This window comes from Stenella coeruleoalba (genome assembly GCF_951394435.1).
Source record: "Stenella coeruleoalba genome assembly, chromosome: 3".
Lineage (NCBI taxonomy): Eukaryota > Metazoa > Chordata > Mammalia > Artiodactyla > Delphinidae > Stenella > Stenella coeruleoalba.
Genome location: NC_137148.1, coordinates 159,350,817 through 159,370,166, shown reverse-complemented (window position 1 = coordinate 159,370,166; position 19,350 = coordinate 159,350,817). Strand labels below are relative to the sequence as shown.

At 41.5% G+C, this 19,350-nt stretch overlaps 1 protein-coding gene and 1 pseudogene across 2 annotated transcripts in view; both read right to left on the bottom strand.

Annotated features, from left to right (window-relative positions):
• The window catches only part of LOC307183920 (uncharacterized protein), a 284,255-nt gene that overhangs the window by 146,655 nt on the left and 118,250 nt on the right, over positions 1-19,350 (bottom strand). The gene's annotated exons all lie outside the window — the stretch shown is intronic.
• Positions 10,664-12,210, bottom strand: LOC307184941 (ferritin light chain-like; annotated as a pseudogene). Its single transcript has 2 exons — positions 12,185-12,210; positions 10,664-11,360 (listed from the first exon to the last, which is right to left on the bottom strand). The product of its transcript is annotated as a ferritin light chain-like (transcript).

Genomic DNA, 19,350 nt, shown 5'->3' with positions numbered 1-19,350 from the left:
TTTCTGTTGTCCCGTCATAGAAAGACCTGGTCCTAATAATCCTCAACAAGCTACTAGGGAGCATCAGGCTCTCCCTTTGAAAGTTTTGAAAGATTGAAAATCTGCCTGTGCTCAATATGGGCCCACTGCTCCTTTTACTACTGCTATGGTTGACAGGAGAAGCTCTTCCCCCCGCTGATTGGAAGTCTATTGCACGAGCTTGTTTAAATGGTGGAGATTATTTAATATGGAAGTTTGATTTTTATGAACGGGCTGCTGAACAAGCAGAAAAGAATGCTGCCCATAATATTCCAGTTGATTATCATATGCTGATTGGGGAAGGACAATATCTTTCTTTACAAGATCAATTAACTTATCCCTTTGTTGCTTATCCTCAAATAAATCATTTGGCATTACAAGCCTGGAGGAAATGTCCTTCTACACACAAAACTGAAGATCTTTCAAAACTTAGACAGGGACCTGATGAACCATACGCTGATTTTGTAGATAGGTTGTCACAGGCGGTGGGGAGACTCATTGTGGACGGACTCACTGGTACAATTGTAGTTAAGCAACTTGCTTTTGAAAATGCTAATAATGAGTGTCAGGCTGCGATTCGACCTTGGAGAAAACGGGGAACATTGGAGGATTATATTCGCCTTTGTGCAGACATTGGGCCTACTTATATACAGGGTGCTGCTGTGGCTGCAGCATTAACTAACGTGGGGTTCAAAAACAATCAAAAGAAAACAAAGACTTGTTTTAAATGCGGAAAGGGCAGGTCCTTTTGCTAGAGAATGTAGATCTTTTAATTCTAACCCTAGTCCTTCCTTCCCTACTCAGAAACCTCCAGATGGTCAGAAAATCCCTGGTTTATGCCCTACATGCAATAGGGGAAAACATTGGGCACAAGATTGTTGCTCAGTGGCCCACAAGGATGGGCCACCACTGTCGGGGAACTCCTCCCGGGGCCTTCCCCGGCCCCAACAAATAATAAGGGCAATGTCTGTGTATCCTCCTCAAATTATCAATCAGACATTAACCAAAAACAAAAACATACAATATCCTCGCTCTCCAGAGCAACACCAGGAAGCGCAGGACTGGAGCTCAGTACCTCCGCCCGATATGCATTAACTCCTGAAATGGGTCCTCAGGCCCTCTCTACGGGCATCTGTGGACCTTTACCCAAGGGTTTGATGGGACTATTATTGGGAAGAAGTAGTGTCGCCATGAAAGGTTTAACTGTTATGCCAGGAGTCATAGATTCTGACTACGAAGGAGAAATAAAAGTCATGGCACAAACTATTAAAAATATAATAACTATTTCTCCTGGTGATAAAATTGCACAATTGCTACTTTTGCCCTTTGTACCTCATGGACAAATTTTACAACATCAAAAGAGAGAAACAAAGGCTTTTGGATCGTCTAATGCTGCCTACTGGATTCAGAAGATAGGGAAAGAACGTCCAGAAATGAAATGAACCATTAATGGAAAGGTTTTTTCAGGTTTGTTAGACACTGGAGCTGATGTCTCTGTTATGACGCAGGTACACTGGCCTAAACGTTGGCCCATTAGTCCTACTATTACAGAACTTCACGGAATAGGACAAAGTTCTTCTTCTATGCAAAGTAGTCAGTTTTTTTTTATGGCAAGATAGTGAGGGCCATTCAGGATATTTCCAGCCTCATGTTTTGCCTGGGCTGCCTTTAAACCTCTGGGGCCGAGATATATTAAAAGAAATGGGAGTATTACTTTATAGTCCAAACTCTCAAGTCTCTAATATGATGTTGGATCAAGGATTTCTTCCCACAAAAGGGCTGGGAACAAATCAACAAGGAACTGTCAGTCCTATTGATGTGAAAATAAAAAATGATAGACAAGGTTTGGGTTTTTCTTAGGCGCCTTGGATTCTCCACTCACTGCTGATCCAATTACTTGGCTGACTGATGACCCTGTATGGGTGGACCAATGGCCCCTCACAAAGGAGAAATGAGAAGCTGCAGAACAATTAGTACTGGAACAATTAGGGCATTTAGAAATTTCCAGTAGTCCTTGGAATACTCCTATTTTTATTATCAAGAAAAAATCTGGAAAATGTAGGTTATTACAGGATCTAAGAGCTGTTAATAAAACTATGCTAATAATGGGAGCTCTTCAACCAGGCCTACCCTCTCCAACAGCCATACCACACAATTATCATCTTTTAGTTATAGATTTAAAAGATTGTTTTTTCACTATTCCTTTGTTTCCTGAAGATAGAAAACATTTTGCTTTTAGCTTGCCTTCCTTAAATTTTAAGGAACCCATGAGGAGATTTCAATGGAAAGTATTGCCTCAGGGCATGGCAAATAGTCCTACATTATGCCAAAAATATGTGGCTCAGGCCTTGACTCCTGTGAGAAAAAGGTTTCCATCGTTATATCTCATACATTATATGGATGATATGCTTTTAGCCACTGATAATATTTCTTTATTAGAGACTGCTTTTCCATTTTTACAACAGTCCTTACAATCATTTGGCTTGGTCACTGCCTCAAAAAAATTCAAAGACAATCTCCATTTTTATATTTGGGAAAATATATTGATAACACTACTATTAGGCCTCAAAAACTGCAAATTCGAGTTGATAATTTAAAAACATGAAATGCTTTTCAAAAATTACTTGGAGATATTAATTGGCTAAGGCCTTCCTTAAAACTTACTACTGCTCAATTACAGCCTTTGTTTGATATTCTTAAAGGTGACTCAGATCCTTCTTCTTCACGCTCTATGACTCCAGAAGGATTTCAAGCTTTACAAATAGTCAGTAGATCTATCAGTTCTACACAATTAACTAGAATTCATACTCACCTTCCAATTTTCTTAATAATTTGTCCAACTCCTCACGTGACTACTGCCGTCTTATGGCAAACTGTTGGAATTATTGAATAGATTCATATGAAAACTACACCCTCTAAAGTTATTAACCCTTATTATGAACTTATTAGTAATTTAATAATGCAAGGTAGAACTAGATGCTTACAACCTATAAGTATAGAACCTTCTCAAATTATTATCCCTTATTCAGTTAGTCAACAAAATTGGCTTTTTCAACATAGTAATGAATGGGGTCTTGCTCTTGCAGGATTTTCAGGTACCTTGGAACGCCATTACCCTGCTGATAAATTGATCCAATTCAGCAAACTTAACTCATATCTTTCCTTCTATAATTAGGCAACAGCCTGTTCCTCATGTACCTTTGGTTTTTACGGACGGTTCTTCTTCAGGAGTGGCTACTGTAATCATTGACCACAGAACAAACCTCGTTAAAGAAACTTCTTGACTTCAGCTCAACGTGTTGAACTGTATGCTGTCATTATGTCTTTTAAACATTTGCCTTCTATATCTTTTAATTTGTTTTCTGATAGTAAATATCTTATTAGCTTGTGATTTCTTCTGGAGACTGCGAGCATAGGACATACTAATGACCCTGAATTATCATCCTCTTTTTGTTTGCTTCAACAGCTTATTCGTTCCCATGATGGTCCTGTTGCAGGTCTGTATATCCGTGCTCATTCTAACTTGCCTGGTCCATTGACTAAACTTAATGCGACTGCAGATGTTTTAACTCGATCTAAACGTGATCTTTATCCTGTACATTTTCCTCCCAAGAATAGAGTTGAAGTTACTCCTCCTCCTCAATCTCTTTTCCCTAAAGCAGGACAGGTCCCAATTTACCGTACTCCTCCTTTCCGTTCATCATGCTGTCAAGAATGGCTAATGTACTGCATTCATTATCTTCATACTCTTGATACTCATGGTCCATGTCCTGGACACCCTTATATTATGGTAAGTTATGATCAAACTGCTTCACAAGCAGCACAGCCGTTGCACGCTTTACACCGTCAGTCGGCGGCTACATTACACGCACAATTTTCCCTTACTGGTGAAGCCGCCCCACAAATTGTTAAGCAATGCCCACAATGCTTACCTCACCTTCCTGTTCCACATTATGTTGTTAATCCTCGTGGATTATTACCTAGACATTTATGGCAAATGGATGTTACTCGTATTCCGTCTTTTGGGAAATTACAGTTTGTTCGTGTCACTATCGATACTTACTCTGGTTTCCTCTGTGCTACAGCACAGACCGGAGAAGCTACTAAACACGTTATCACTCATTTATTACACTGTTTTGCTTTCATGAACCTTCCCAAAATTATTAAAACAGATAATGGGCCCGCTGCTTTTGCAACATTTTGTAATTCATTACAAAATTACCCATATTACAGGCATTCCATATAACCCTCAAGGACAACGTATTATAGAACGTGCAAATAGATCTTTAAAGCTAACTATTGAAAAAATAAAAAGGGGGGAATTGTATAGAACAACGCCACATAACCTTATAAATCATGCTCTGTTTATTTTAAATGTTCTCACTGTTGACAAATTTGGCTGCTCTGCAGGGGGAAGGTTGGTGGCTGAGCCAAGATTGGCCTCTCAATCTCCGGAGGTCCTCTGGAAAGATCCGTTAACCAGCACTTGGCGTGGTCCTGATCCTGTGTTGATTTGGGGACGTGGTCACGTGTGTATCCTTCCCAGATCAGTGCCTGGACCTTGCTGGCTTCCTGAGCGCTTAGTCAAGCAAATAGATGGCTCGCCACAGCTCACCTAGTTCAGAAGATGAAGAAGCTCTGCACCTCTCCTGAAAATTTGACAGTGTTGATTCAGAAAAAGAAGAAGAAGAGGAGAGCACTTGCCAGGACGACTCAAAGGAGTGATGTTCCAACTTGGGGACAAATTAAACAACTGGTTTCATGAGCTCAAGAGTCAGTGAAACAACAGAATAATCCTGTTACACCTGTAACTTTATTTTTGGCTATGTTGGCAACCATTTCACGTGTTCCCTCTGTTAATGCAGCAACTTACTGGGCCTATGTACCTTATCCTCCACTATTACAACCCATATCTTGGTCTGAAGCAGAGTTTCCTGTATTTTACAATGATAAGTGTTTATGGGCCTCTTATTGGGAATATAAAACAAATCAATATGTCTGTAAATTATACTAACTGGTTTAGTACCCATCCTGTCTGTCTTAGCCCATTGAATCTGGAAACTGGATGTGTAAAGGCTATTAGTTATGAGCATACAGATGTTTATGAGGGAACGGATCAATCAATTAGTTTGTCAGGCTCTCCAGGCATCCTTCGTTTTACAGGAACCAACATTACTCTTACATGCCCGGCTACCAGCCGACGAGAGGATCTTAAGGATACCATCATTTGGTATAAAATGGGCAACCTATTAATATTAGAGGTCGAATCTCATACGCCTCACCACTTAGGGATTCCGCTATTACTATAGCCAAGGTTACAGGTGAAGATTCAGGAAATTATTTCTGTATGAAGCGTTTACTTGGAGGACAAGGGATACTTATAGCTGGACGTAAGGTTACTATGCTTAACAGAAAATCAAAAAATCAATTGCCTCCCCTTACGACCGTTAACTTTCCTGGATCCAATTTTGAACATTGCAATGCATCTTGGAATAATAACCAAATATGGTGTACTATAGATTATACCAAGGTGTCAATTCTTATCTCTTCTTTTCCCATCATAGATAGGTTTATCACATTTCAAAAGAACTGGGATATATGGAAACTAGCTCTAACTTATTCCAATACACCTGTTATAACTTGTGTTGCTCCTCCATATACACGTTTGTGTGGTTCTATTAACATTGGTAATTCTTCCAAAGGAGGATATAATATTAGCTGTGTTAATTGTATTTTTAGCAGTTGTATGTTCCCTTCTGCAGGAACGCAATCTGTGCTTATACTAAAGCAACCCATGTATGTTATGGTGCCTGTACATCTGAGAGAACCTTGGTATGAAGATACTGGAGTACAGGCATGGGTGGAAGTCTCTAAAGCCTTGCAGAGGAGACGCTTTCTTGGGTGGCTAATAGTAAGTTTACTTGCGTCGGCTGCTCTGTCTGCTACTGTGGCTACTGCCGGTCTTGCTCTTTCACAGAGTATTAATCATGCTCACTTTGCTAATCAGTTATCTCAACATACCAGTCTTGCTTTATCTTTACAAAGTCACATATATTTACGGATTAATAACAAGTTAGATGAATTTAAAAACGCAATTTTGGGGATTGGAGATCAGATGGCAGCATTAAAATTGAGGATGCGTTTAGCTTGTCATGCAAAGTATACATGGATGTGTGTTACTCCTTAAAAGTACAGTGACTGTATTTGGGAATGGGAAAAAGTAAAAATGCATCTGCTGAGTGTTTGGTCAGATAATAATATTAGTCTTGATCTTAAGAAATTAAATGCTGAAATTCAGGATATACAAAATACACATCTTGATGATGTTTCGCCAGAAGATGTAATTCAAACTTTACTGGATCATTTAAAGTGGTTAAACCCTCAGTCTTGGATTACTGGAAGGTTGTCAGGATTTATTACCCTGGCCATAATTTGCCTATTATTGATAATAATCTTCTCATGTCTGTTTCGTATCCTCATGCAACAGTACACTACTCTCGGCACTAAACATCATGGAATTATTTTGCAGCAAAAGTTAAAAAATAAAAAAGACCTGTGGGAAGCAGTCAGCCTTGAGAGCAGGTAAGGACATGCCAGGCATGCCGCCGCTGCTCGAAGGGACTGTCCCTACTTGTTCCCCTCCTTGTTCCATTCCATGGGAGATAAATCACCAGGGCCCAGAGATCAGAAAGAATGTAAAATGAGACAAGCAAAGCTGTCTTCCCCCTGCACATGCAGGTTATTTTTGATGCTTCTGGGTTTATGGGTTTCCTCCCATGGAAGTTAACCTTGAGCCGAGACAGTCTGTAGGTAATGTAAACCACCATCTGGCAACCTTCCTTTTTCTAGTCTAGATAATCTGCAACTGTAGCGCAATAAAATTTGCCTTGCAACCATCAATTGTCTTGGGCCTTCTGACCCCATTCGTCGGTGCTACTTCAGTTCCTTACCCCTTCCCTTCTGACCCTGGGCGGTGAAATCCTCTTTCTCCGGCTGGTCCGCGGCACACATGAATATATGTCTTTGTCTTGCTGTACTGCACCTGTGCTGTCTAGTAACAGATATTTTGTCTGCTAGTAGTGTTCTAGATTATGTCTTTCCAAAGCGCTGAGGCAGTGCACCTATTCTGTAGTTGCAGCTGATGCCTGAATGTAGCCTAGCTGACAAATTATTGATTAATAAGAACTTGAATTTCTCAAAGATTTGTACTGTTAACCAAAATCTGAGCAAGGAGTCTCAAATGTAATTCTTAGCCAGAATTACATGTTAATGAACCATTTAACAGTGTGAATCAAGGAACATCAGTGTAAGTATTTCTTTTAATTTATTTTTTACCTGCTTGAAATATCAGTTAAAGTTTGCCAGCTTGGTTGCAGATGAACGGACGTTGGAAGTTCACCAAACTACTTAATGTGGGATAGGATAATAGACTTCCAGCGCCCTCAAGGCTGTGACCTTGCAGCCATTTTACATAGCACATCCTCCTCCTATAGGGATGAACCTTTCCCTGGCCCGAAAAGTAGCAGCTCTGTTGAAGCTTTGCTTATTGTAACAGGATTTTGTTTCCAGGTTACACGTCTGTGGAAGACTTAATTCTGAATAGAGATATAGATATTACTGGAAACGAATTGTTTTTTCTATTATACTCTGATTTATCAAAAAAGTAAAACATTTAAACTGTGCTACAGAAATTCAGAAGTTGTCTTGCAATCTTTAAACAATAAATGAATGAGTTGCCCTTAAAAAAAAAAAAAGGATTAAGCAGTTAAGCTGTTGGTCCCACATCAGACAAATTTTCCTATACCTTCTGTCAATATTGTTAACAGAGACTGTTATTTTATTAATCCTTATGATCCCGTGATTCTTTCTTTCATGTTTCAGGGCACAGCAGGTGAGAGAGTGGATTTGTTAAGCTGGGTGGGTTTATCCTTCTTTTATGCGTTCATTCAATTTTATGTTCATTTACTTATTGTACACACATGGCAATAGAAGCTGCTAAAGCAATCATTGCTATTCTGCAAAACAACAAGGCACAGAAGCAGATGTCTTATTTCTGAGATTTCTCCCCCCAGGATTATTATGATTAAAGATCCTTTCCCCCCACTCCCTGGAGAGGACAAGGGGCTGCTCGCTGGAGGTTTTTTAATGACTTGGGGAAAGGCTCAAATATCCCCCCGTTATGGTAATCCACCCCAGGGGCAAACCTCACAAGAATATTATGAATTTATTTTATTGTTCTATCCTTGCAAAGGTAATACTCAGCTCATTAGAATATGAAAACTATACTGTCAAATTTCAGAATTACATGGATGAAGAAAATCACCAGTGGCATCATATCACGTGTGTTATAGTTGTATTTACTATATTGACTCTATTAACTATGTTGTGTTAACAATATATTGTATAACTATATATTGAAAAGGCAAAATGCTGTAACTTATTTCAGAAAAAATAATTATGTTGGCAAACCCCAAATTGTACACTGTAGACAGGTCCTAGGAAAAGAAGATTTAATTCATAGTGGACAAGAGGTTAGCTTCTGTTTTCAGCCATGTGCTATTTCAAGAATTAAACGTCATGAATAATACAGGATATAAGAGGAATAGTCTAAAGACGGAAAAGCACATTTTGATTAGGAAAGAGAATTTAAGGCTTAAGTCTTTTTTTTTTAAGGAAAACTGCCTTATTACTATGAGATAAGAAAATTGTTTCCTTCTTTTCTTCCTTGCTTTCTTCTTTTTCTTTTTTTTAACCTTTTTAATTTTGGATATTTGACCTCTAAGCTAAGATGACTGAAAATGCCTCCTCTGGGCATCAACATTTTTGAAAGACTTTTTCCCCCTCCCTAAGGGCTATTTGTCTCTTGGAGGCATTGCCTACATTACTCACCAAGAGGCAAGCATTTGTCCTTGCACTAAATGCTGACATCTCCTGATAAGAGGGAAGCTGCAAAGTAGAAGAATTGAAGGTCAATATGTTGATAGTGGTCTCAAGAGCATTGACGTACATTTGTGTATTGGGGAAGGGGAGAGAAGCTTGAGAGTGGGCCAGTGGGGAGGGGTAAATATTTTGTGATGCTGTCTACCTATGGGCTTATAAAGTTTACAGCTGCATTAGGAGGACAAGCATTACCATTAGCATGAAAAGTAGGGCAGACCTCAGTTGCAAAAGCTTCTAGCCATACACATAGGGCAATACGTAAATGATACACCTTATTGCATTCACCCATTCACCCTCCCCTGTTCATGCTAATTGGAAATTTCAGTCCATTTCAGAGAAGTAACACAACTATCGATCATTTCCCCTGGCACGAATCTTCCTAGAGCTCACGCACTAGCCCATGTGTCTTAGATTTAATATCTGATCACTAGCTGGATTGAAGCCAAGAGGTGGTTCCCAAAGTTGCTGCACATTAGAATCACCTGGGGAACTCTGAGCCCTCCCTGTGCCCAGGCTCCTCCCTAGACCTACTGAATCAAAATCTCTGGGGCTGGGACCCAGACACCAATGTTTTTCTTAAAAGCTCTTTAGGTAATTCAAATGAGCAGCAAAGCTTGAGAAGCAGCCCAATAACGGGAACAAACTTATTTCACACAGATAAAGTGGGGCAATTCATGTGTTAAAAGAACATGAATATATGTCCATGCCTCTCTCACGCTTTGTCACAGTTTACCCTTCCCCCTCCCCATATCCTCAAGTCCGTTCTCTAGTAAGTCTGTGTCTTTATTCCTGTTTTATCCCTAGGTTCTTCATGACATTTTTTTTTCTTAAATCCATATATATGTGTTAGCATACGGTATTTGTCTCTCTCTTTCTGACTTACTTCTACACTGTTGGTGGGGATGTAAATTGGTGCAACCACTATGGAAAACACTATGACAGTTCCTCAAAAAGCTAAAAATAGAGCTACCATATGATCCAGCAATCTTACTCCTGGGCAAATATCTGGACAAAACTATAATTTGAAAACATACATGCACCCCTATGTTCACAGCAGCACTATTTATAATAGCCAAGACATGCAAACAACCTAAATGTCCACTCACAGATGAATGGATAAAGAAGATGTGATATATATAAAATGGAATACTACTCAGCTATAAAAAAGAATGAAATAATGCCATTTGCAGCAACATGGCTGGACCTAGAGACTATTATACTAAATGAAGTAAGTGAGAAGGAGAAAGACAAATACCATAAGGTACCACTTATATGTGGAATCTAGAATATGATACAAATGAACTTATCCATGAAACAGAAACAGACTCACAGACATAGCACACAAACTTGTGGTTCCCGAGGGGAAGGGGGAGGTGGGGGAGTGATGGATTGGGAGTTTGGGATTAGCAGAGGTAACCTATTATATATATGGTGGATAAACAACAAGGTCCTACTGTATAGTACAGGGAACTATAGTCAATGTCCTGTAATTAACCATAATGGAAAAGAATATGAAAAATTATATATATGTATAACTGAATCACTTTGTTGTACAGCATAAACTAACACAACATTGTATATCAACTATACCTCAGTAAAATAAATTTTTTAAAAAAGAAAAAACCATGAATATATATATATATACTTATAGATATATATATATATATATATATATATGTTTCTTTTTTTCCTCTTTATTCTGTTTGTGTTTCAAATAGGCTTTTTTTTTTCCTTCTGCAAAAAGCGTTATTGTTTCCATTTGGTCCAAGGCTTGGGAGAGGGCTCCAGGGCGGTTACAAAGCTGCCTCGTAGCTGCAGAGCAGGGCTTCAGGCAGAAGCTCTGATGCCAGAGGGGCTCCTCAGAGGCGGCTGGACTTCAGAGACTCCTGTTTGTGCTCGAGGGTGAGCCTTTCAAAGAGATACTCGCCCAGCACAGCCTGCGGACCAGCCAGCCTGCGGAGGTTGGTCAGGTGGTCGCCCATCTTCTTGATGAGTTTCACCTGCTCCTCCAGGAAGCGGCTCTCCAGGAAGTCACAGAGGTGGGAGTCTGCGCGGGCGGAAGCCAGGGCGCGCAGATGTGATAGTGCCTGGTGCAGGCTCTTCTCCCTAAGAATGGCGGCTTCCACAGCGTCCTGGGTTTTACCCCACTCATCTTGAGAAGGCTTCCGCGCATCCTGGAAGAGGGCGCGGCCACAGCACTGGTTTTGCATTTTCAAGAGACGCTGGGCGCCCTCACACTTCTCCTCAGCCAGTTGGCGAAAAATGTGGCCCACACTGTCCAGAGTCCCATTGTTGCTGTCGAAATAGAAGCTCAGAGAGAGGTAAGTGTCCCCAGATGCATGTTGAACAGGCGGTGGACGGCGGCCTCCACCTCGATGGAATAATTCTGACGAACCTGGGAACTCGTGGTTGATCAGTGATAAGGAGCTAAGCTCAAAAAACGGTGTTGGCCTGTCCTGGAGGCTGAGGATAGCTGAGTGGCTGATTCCAAAGGTTGCGACAGGAAGAAAGGTTGGAGGGTGGTCGGGGGCTGGAGCAAGGAGCGTCCCTGGGTCTGTTCATTCCAAACACTGTTGAAGCAAAAGACAGAACTGCAGGACTGCCGAGCGCACTGCCTCAAATAGGCTTTGATATAAATGAACAAGAAGTCCAAGCAAGGACAAAACTTACCCTTCCCCCCACCAAAATAGCTGGCGATACTAGAATCTAGACCTGGGAAGGGATTCTTCCATTACTTTCTGAACATTCCAAGCCACTAGAGCAGTGGTTCTCAAAGTATGGTCACCTTGTAACCAAGCAGTACCCTATGGGGCCTTCCTAGGACAGACCCATCCCCCATATCCTCTGCTGTAGTTCCTCTCTGAAGTACTCAGATAATAGTATCTCAGGCATATTTCTTGAGTTTTCAGATGCTAAAAACCACCACCCAATGGAAGAAATTAACTCCTTGATGATCATGAGCACGTAGCCCCCAGACCTTCTGGCACCTAAGGATGGATAATGTTACCTGCCCTGTGGCCTCAACATCAACCAATCAGAGGATTGTGCACGAGCTGATCACATTCCCTGGGACGTCCCTCCCTCACCTGGCCTTTAAAAATGCTTTGCTGAAATCCTTTGGAGATTTCAGGGTGTTTTGGAACTCGGGCCACCCCTCTCCTTGCTCGATCCTGCAATAAACCTTTCTCTGCTCCAGACTCCAGCCTTTAGGTTTGTTTGGCCTCACTGTGCTTCAGACAGACGAACCTGCATTCGGTAACAACCTGACCAGTTTTACCAGCGTCCCCTGATAATGTGTCAGATATTCAAGTTTTAGGGCCCTGTCCCAGCCCTATGGAATCAGCAACTCTGGTGGGGCTCAGTGATCTCTGTTATAACAGGCCCTCCAGATGATTTTTATTCACCTTAAAGTTTGAAAATATCTGCATTGTCAGCTGGCCAAAGCGTCCACCAGCAGGTGAAGGGGATTGGTGCCTGGAAAAGATAGGGACCAGCCAAGGCAAGTACAGCAGCATTTGCCGTGGTAGTAATGGAGAATGCCTTTTCTCCACTGGTTGGCACAGACTAGGATCTGGGAGCAGTGGCAGGGTTATTTAGGATGCTTTACATTTCAATGTAGAGGGACCGCTGTCCTGGTTTGCCAGGGACTTCCCCTGTGTGAGCACTTAAAATCTCATCCTGGCAAACCCCTTAGCCCTGGGTTTGAAAAACGTAGGGAATAACATGAAATTTAGGGGAAACATGATCTAGGTTTTGGGCAAGTCACAAGTGCTAATTAAAGCTAAGCAAGTATGGACAACACTAGCGTTCTTTAGCCCTTTGCGGGGAGGTAAATCTGATTGGGTGAAAGGACTTATTGTTAAGAGATCTTTGTAGAAACATCCCCTTCTGCTTAGTCCGCTGGTTCTCAGTTCTGGCTAGACATTGGCATCGTCTGAGGAGATTTAAAATGATTTTATTGGTCTACGATGACCAACCGTCAGTGTGAGGGTTTTTAAAAAGTGCTTCAGATGATTCTAATGCACAACCAAATTTAGGTGCCACTGCTTAAGCTTTTGAACCGCTGCTGCATATTTGCACCTCATCTTCCTATGAGAATATCCAACTGTAGTTGAGGTTTGTTTTTTTTTCTTTTTCTAACTGTCTTATTATAAGATTTACTGTCTTAAATAAGGTTGAATGTACAGAAAATCTTGCTAGTCCATCTGGTATAGCTGGATACTTAGAATAATATAGTTAAGATATATACCATTTAAGTATTGTGACTGGCCTTTTTTTGAAATTAACATATGCATTGAATTAGTATGTTCTCTTTTGAAGTTGTTATGTTGGGGAGCTATACCTCTAATCTGCCATTACTAAATATCTGGACACCTCTTATTAGGAATTGCTTTTAGAAATCTTTAGGGATTAAAACCAAGATTGCTGTATTATTTGTACTGGAACCACAAAAACCTCACAGAGTTCCCCCGCTGTACCTTCTACCCCCATCTCTAACCCTTGGCAACTTCTAATCTGTTCTCCATCTCCACGGTTTTGTTATTTTAAGAATAATATGTAAACATAATCATGAATTACTTAATCTTCGGAGATCGGCTTTTCAAAAATTTTCCCTCGGCATCATTCCCTTGAAGTTCATTTCAATTTTTGCATATATTAATAATTTGTTCCAGAAACTTCCGGGAAGATGGCAGAAGAGTAAGACGCGGAGATCACCTTCCTCCCCACAGATACACCAGAAATACATCTACGCGTGGAACAACTCCTACGGAGCACCTACTGAACGCTGGCAGAAGACCTCAGACCTCCCAAAAGGCAAGGAACCCCCCACGTACCTGGTTAGGGCAAAAGAAAAAACTAAACAGAGACAAAAGGATAGGGACGGGTCCTGCACCAGCGGGAGAGAGCTGTGAAGGAGGAAAAGTGTCCACACCCTAGGAGCCCCTTCGCGGGCGGAGACTTCGGGTGGCGGAGTGGGGGAGCTTGGGAGCCACGGAGGAGAGCACAGCAACAGGGGTGCGGAGGGCAAAGCGGAGAGATTCCAGCGCAGAGGATCGGGCCGAACGGCACTCACCAGCCGAGAGGCTTGTCTGCTCACCCGCCGGGGCGGGCGGGGCTGGGAGCTGAGGCTCCGGCTTCTGTCGGAGCGCCGGGAGAGGACTGGGGTTGGCGGCGTGAGCACAGCCTGCAGGGCGTTGGTGCGGCCGCGGCTAGCCGGGAGGGAGTCCGAGGAGGGGTCTGGACCTGCCGAATAGGCAAGAGACTTTTTCTTCCCTCTTTGTTTCCTGGTGCGCGAGGAGAGGGGATTAAGAACGCTGCTTGGGAGAGCTCCAGGGACGGGCGCGAGCCGCGGCTAAAAGTGCGGAGCCCAGAGACGGACATGGGACGCTAAGGCCGCTGCTGCCGCCGCCAGGAGGCCTGTGTGCGAACACAGGTCACTAGCCACACGCCCTTCCGGGGAGCCTGTGCAGCCTGCCACTGCCAGGGTCCCGGGATCCAGGGACGGCTCCTCCGGGAGAACGCACGGCGCGCCTCAGGCTGCAACGTCACGCCGGCCTCTGCCGCTGCAGGCCCGCCCTGCACTCCGTGACCCTCCCTACCCCCCCCCCCCCCCAGCCTGGGTGAGCCAGAGCCTCCGAATCAGCGGCTCCTTTAGCCCCGTCCTGTCTGAGCAAAGAACAGACGCCCTCCAGCGAGCTACACGCACAGGCGGGGCCAAATCCAAAGCTGAGCCCCTGGGAACTGTGAGAACAAAGAAGAGAAAGGGAAATCTCTCCCAGCAGCCTCAGAATCAGCGGATTAAAGCTCCACAATCAACTTGATATACCCTGCATCTGTGGAATACATGAATAGACAACGAATCCTCCCAAATTAAGGAGCCCTGTGGATGAAAGGCTCTTGGTGCTGCAGCCAGGAGTCAGTGCTGTGCCTCTGAGGTGGGAGAGCCAACTTCAGGACACTGGTCCACAAGAGGCCTCCCAGCTGCACATAATATCAAACAGCGAAAATCTCCCAGAGATCTCCATCTCAACGCCAGCACCCAGCTTCACTCAACGACCAGCAAGCTACAGTGCTGGACATCCTATGCCAAACAACTAGCAAGACAGGAACACAACCCCACCCATTAGCAGAGAGGCTGCCCAAAATCATAATAAGTCTACAGACACCCCAAAACACACCACCAGACGTGGACCTGCCCACCAGAAAGACAAGATCCAGCCTCATCCACCAGAACACAGGCACTAGTACCATCCACCAGGAAGCCTACACAACCCACTGAACCAAACTTAGCCACCGGGGACAGACACAAAAAACAACAGGAACTACGAACCTTCAGCCTGCAAAAAAGGAGACCCCAAACACAGTAAGATAAGCAAAATGAAAAGACAGAAAAACACACAGCAGATGAAGGAGCAAGATAAAAACCCACCAGACCTAACAAATGAAGAGGAAATAGGCAGTCTACCTGAAAAAGAATTCAGAATAATGATAGTAAGGTTGATCCGAAATCTTGGAGATAGAATGGACAATAGAATGGACAAAATGCAAGAATCAGTTAACAAGGACCTAGAAGAACTAAAGATGAAACAAGCAACGATGAACAACACAATAAATGAAATTAAAAGTACTCTAGATGGGATCAATAGCAGAATAACTGAGGCAGAAGAACGGATAAGTGACCTGGAAGATAAAATAGTGGAAATAACTACTGCAGAGCAGAATAAAGAAAAAAGAATGAAAAGAACTGAGGACAGTCTCAGAGACCTCTGGGACAACATTAAACGCACCAACATTCGAATTATAGGGGTTCCAGAAGAAGAAGAGAAAAAGAAAGGGACTGAGAAAATATTTGAAGAGATTATAGTTGAAAACTTCCCTAATATGGGAAAGGAAATAGTTAATCAAGTCCAGGAAGCACAGAGAGTCCCATACAGGATAAATCCAAGGAGAAATACGCCAAGACACATATTAATCAAACTGTCAAAAATTAAATACAAAGAAAACATATTAAAAGCAGCAAGGGAAAAACAACAAATAACACACAAGGGAATCCCCATAAGGTTAACAGCTGATCTTTCAGCAGAAACTCTGCAAGCCAGAAGGGAGTGGCAGGACATATTGAAAGTGTTGAAGGAGAAAAACCTGCAACCAAGATTACTCTACCCAGCAAGGATCTCATTCAGATTTGTTGGAGAAATTAAAACCTTTACAGACAAGCAAAAGCTGAGAGAGTTCAGCACCACCAAACCAGCTCTACAACAACTGCTAAAGGAACTTCTCTAGGCAAGAAACACAAGAGAAGGAAAAGACCTACAATAACGAACCCAAAACAATTAAGAAAATGGGAATGGGAACACACATATCGATAATTACCTTAAATGTAAATGGACTAAATGCTCCCACCAAAAGACACAGATTGGCTGAATGGATACAAAAACAAGACGCATATATTTGCTGTCTACAAGAGACCCACTTCAGACCTAGAGACACATACAGACTGAAAGTAAGGGGATGGAAAAAGGTATTTCATGCAAATAGAAACCAAAAGAAAGCTGGAGTAGCAATTCTCATATCAGACAAAATAGACTTTAAAACAAAGACTATTAGAAGAGACAAAGAAGGACACTACATAACGATCAAGGGATCGATCCAAGAAGAAGATATAACAATTGTAAATATTTATGCACCCAACATAGGAGCACCTCAATACATAAGGCAAATACTGACAGCCATAAAAGGGGAAATCGACAGTAACACATTCATAGTAGGGGACTTTAACACCCCACTTTCACCCATGGACAGATCATCCAAAATGAAAATAAATAAGGAAACGCAAGCTTTAAATGATACATTAAACGAGATGGACTTAATTGATATTTATAGGGCATTCCATCCAAAAACAACAGAATACACATTTTTCTCAAGTGCTCGTGGAACATTCTCCAGGATAGATCATATCTTGGGTCACAAATCAAGCCTTGGTAAATTTAAGAAAATTGAAATTGTATCAAGTATCTTTTCCAACCACAACGCTATGAGACTCGATATCAATTACAGGAAATGATCTGTAAAAAAATACAAACACATGGAGGCTAAACAATACACTACTTAATAACGAAGTGATCACTGAAGAAATCAAAGAGGAAATCAAAAAATACCTAGAAACAAATGACAATGGAGACACGATGACTCAAAATCTATGGGATGCAGCAAAAGCAGTTCTAAGAGGGAAGTTTACAGCAATACAATCCTACCTTAAGAAACAGGAAACATCTCGAATAAACAACCTAACCTTGCACCTAAAGCAATTAGAGAAAGAAGAACAAAAAACCCCCAAAGTTAGCAGAAGGAAAGAAATCATAAAAATCAGATCAGAAATAAATGAAAAAGAAATGAAGGAAACGATAGCAAAGATCAATGAAACTAAAAGCTGGTTCTTTGAAAGGATAAACAAAATTGATAAGCCATTAGCCAGACTCACCAAGAAAAAAGGGAGAAGACTCAAATCAATAGAATTAGAAATGAAAAAGGAGAAGTAACAACTGACACTGCAGAAATACAAAAGATCATGAGAGATTACTACAAGCAACTCTATGCCAATAAAATGGACAACCTGGAAGAAATGGACAAATTCTTAGAAAGGCACAACCTGCCAAGACTGAATCAGGAAGAAATAGAAAATATGAACAGACCAATCACAAGCACTGAAATTGAAACTGTGATTAAAAATCTTCCAACAAGCAAAAGCCCAGGACCAGATGGCTTCACAGGCGAATTCTATCAAACATTTAGAGAAGAGCTAACACCTATCCTTCTCAGACTCTTCCAAAATACAGCAGAGGGAGGAACACTCCCCAACTCATTCTACGAGGCCACCATCACCCTGATACCAAAACCAGACAAGGGTGTCACAAAGAAAGAAAACTACAGGCCAATATCACTGATGAACATAGATGCAAAGATCCTCAACAAAATACTAGCAGACAGAATCCAACAGCACATTAAACGGATCATACACCATGATCAAGTGGGGTTTATTCCAGGTATGCAAGGATTCTTCAATATATGCAAATCAATCAATGTGATACACCATATTAACAAATTGAAGGGGAAAAACCATATGATCATCTCAATAGATGTAGAGAAAGCTTTTGACAAAATTCAACACCCATTTATGATAAAAACCCTGCAGAAAGTAGGCATAGAGGGAACTTTCCTCAACATAATAAAGGCCATATATGACAAACCCACAGCCAACATCGTCCTCAATGGTCAAAAACTGAAAGCATTTCCACTAAGATCAGGAACAAGACAAGGTTGCCCACTCTCACCACTCTTATTCAACATAGTTTTGGAAGTTTTAGCCACAGCAATCAGAGAGAAAAGGAAATAAAAGGAATCCAAATTGGAAAAGAAGAAGTAAAGCTGTCACTGTTTACAGATGACATGATCCTATACATAGAGAACCCTAAAGATGCTACCAGAAAACTACTAGAGCTAATCAATGAATTTGGTAAAGTGACAGGATACAAAATTAATGCACAGAAATCTCTGGCATTCCTATATACTAATGATGAAAAATCTGAAAGTGAAATCAAGAAAACACTCCCATTTAGCATTGCAACAAAAAGAATAAAATATCTAGGAATAAACCTACCTAAGGAGACAAAAGACCTGTATGCAGAAAATTATAAGACACTGATGAAAGAAATTAAAGATGATACAAATAGATGGAGAGATATACCATGTTCTTGGATTGGAAGAATCAACATTGTGAAAATGACTCTACTACCCAAAGCAATCTATAGATTCAATGCAATCCCTATCAAACTACCACTGGCATTTTTCACAGAACTAGAACAAAAAATTTTGCAATTTGTATGGAAACACAAAAGACCCCGAATAGCCAAAGCAATCTTGAGAACGAAAGAAGGAACTGGAGGAATCAGGCTCCCTGACTTCAGACTACACTACAAAGCTACAGTTATCAAGACGGTATGGTACTGGCACAAAACCAGAAAGATAGATCAATGGAACAGGATAGAAAGCCCAGAGAGAAACCCATGCACATATGGACACCTTATCTTTGATAAAGGTGGCAGTAATGTACAGTGGAGAAAGGACAGCCTCTTCAATAAGTGGTGCTGGGAAAACTGGACAGGTACATGTAAAAGTATGAGATTAGATCACTCCCTAACACCATACACACAAAAATAAGCTCAAAATGGATTAAAGACCTAAATGTAAGGCCAGAAACTATCAAACTCTTAGAGGAAAACATAGGCAGGACAGTCTATGACATAAATCACAGCAAGGTCCTTTTTGACCCACCTCCTAGAGTAATGGAAATAAAAACAAAAGTAAACAAATGGGACCTAATGAAACTTCAAA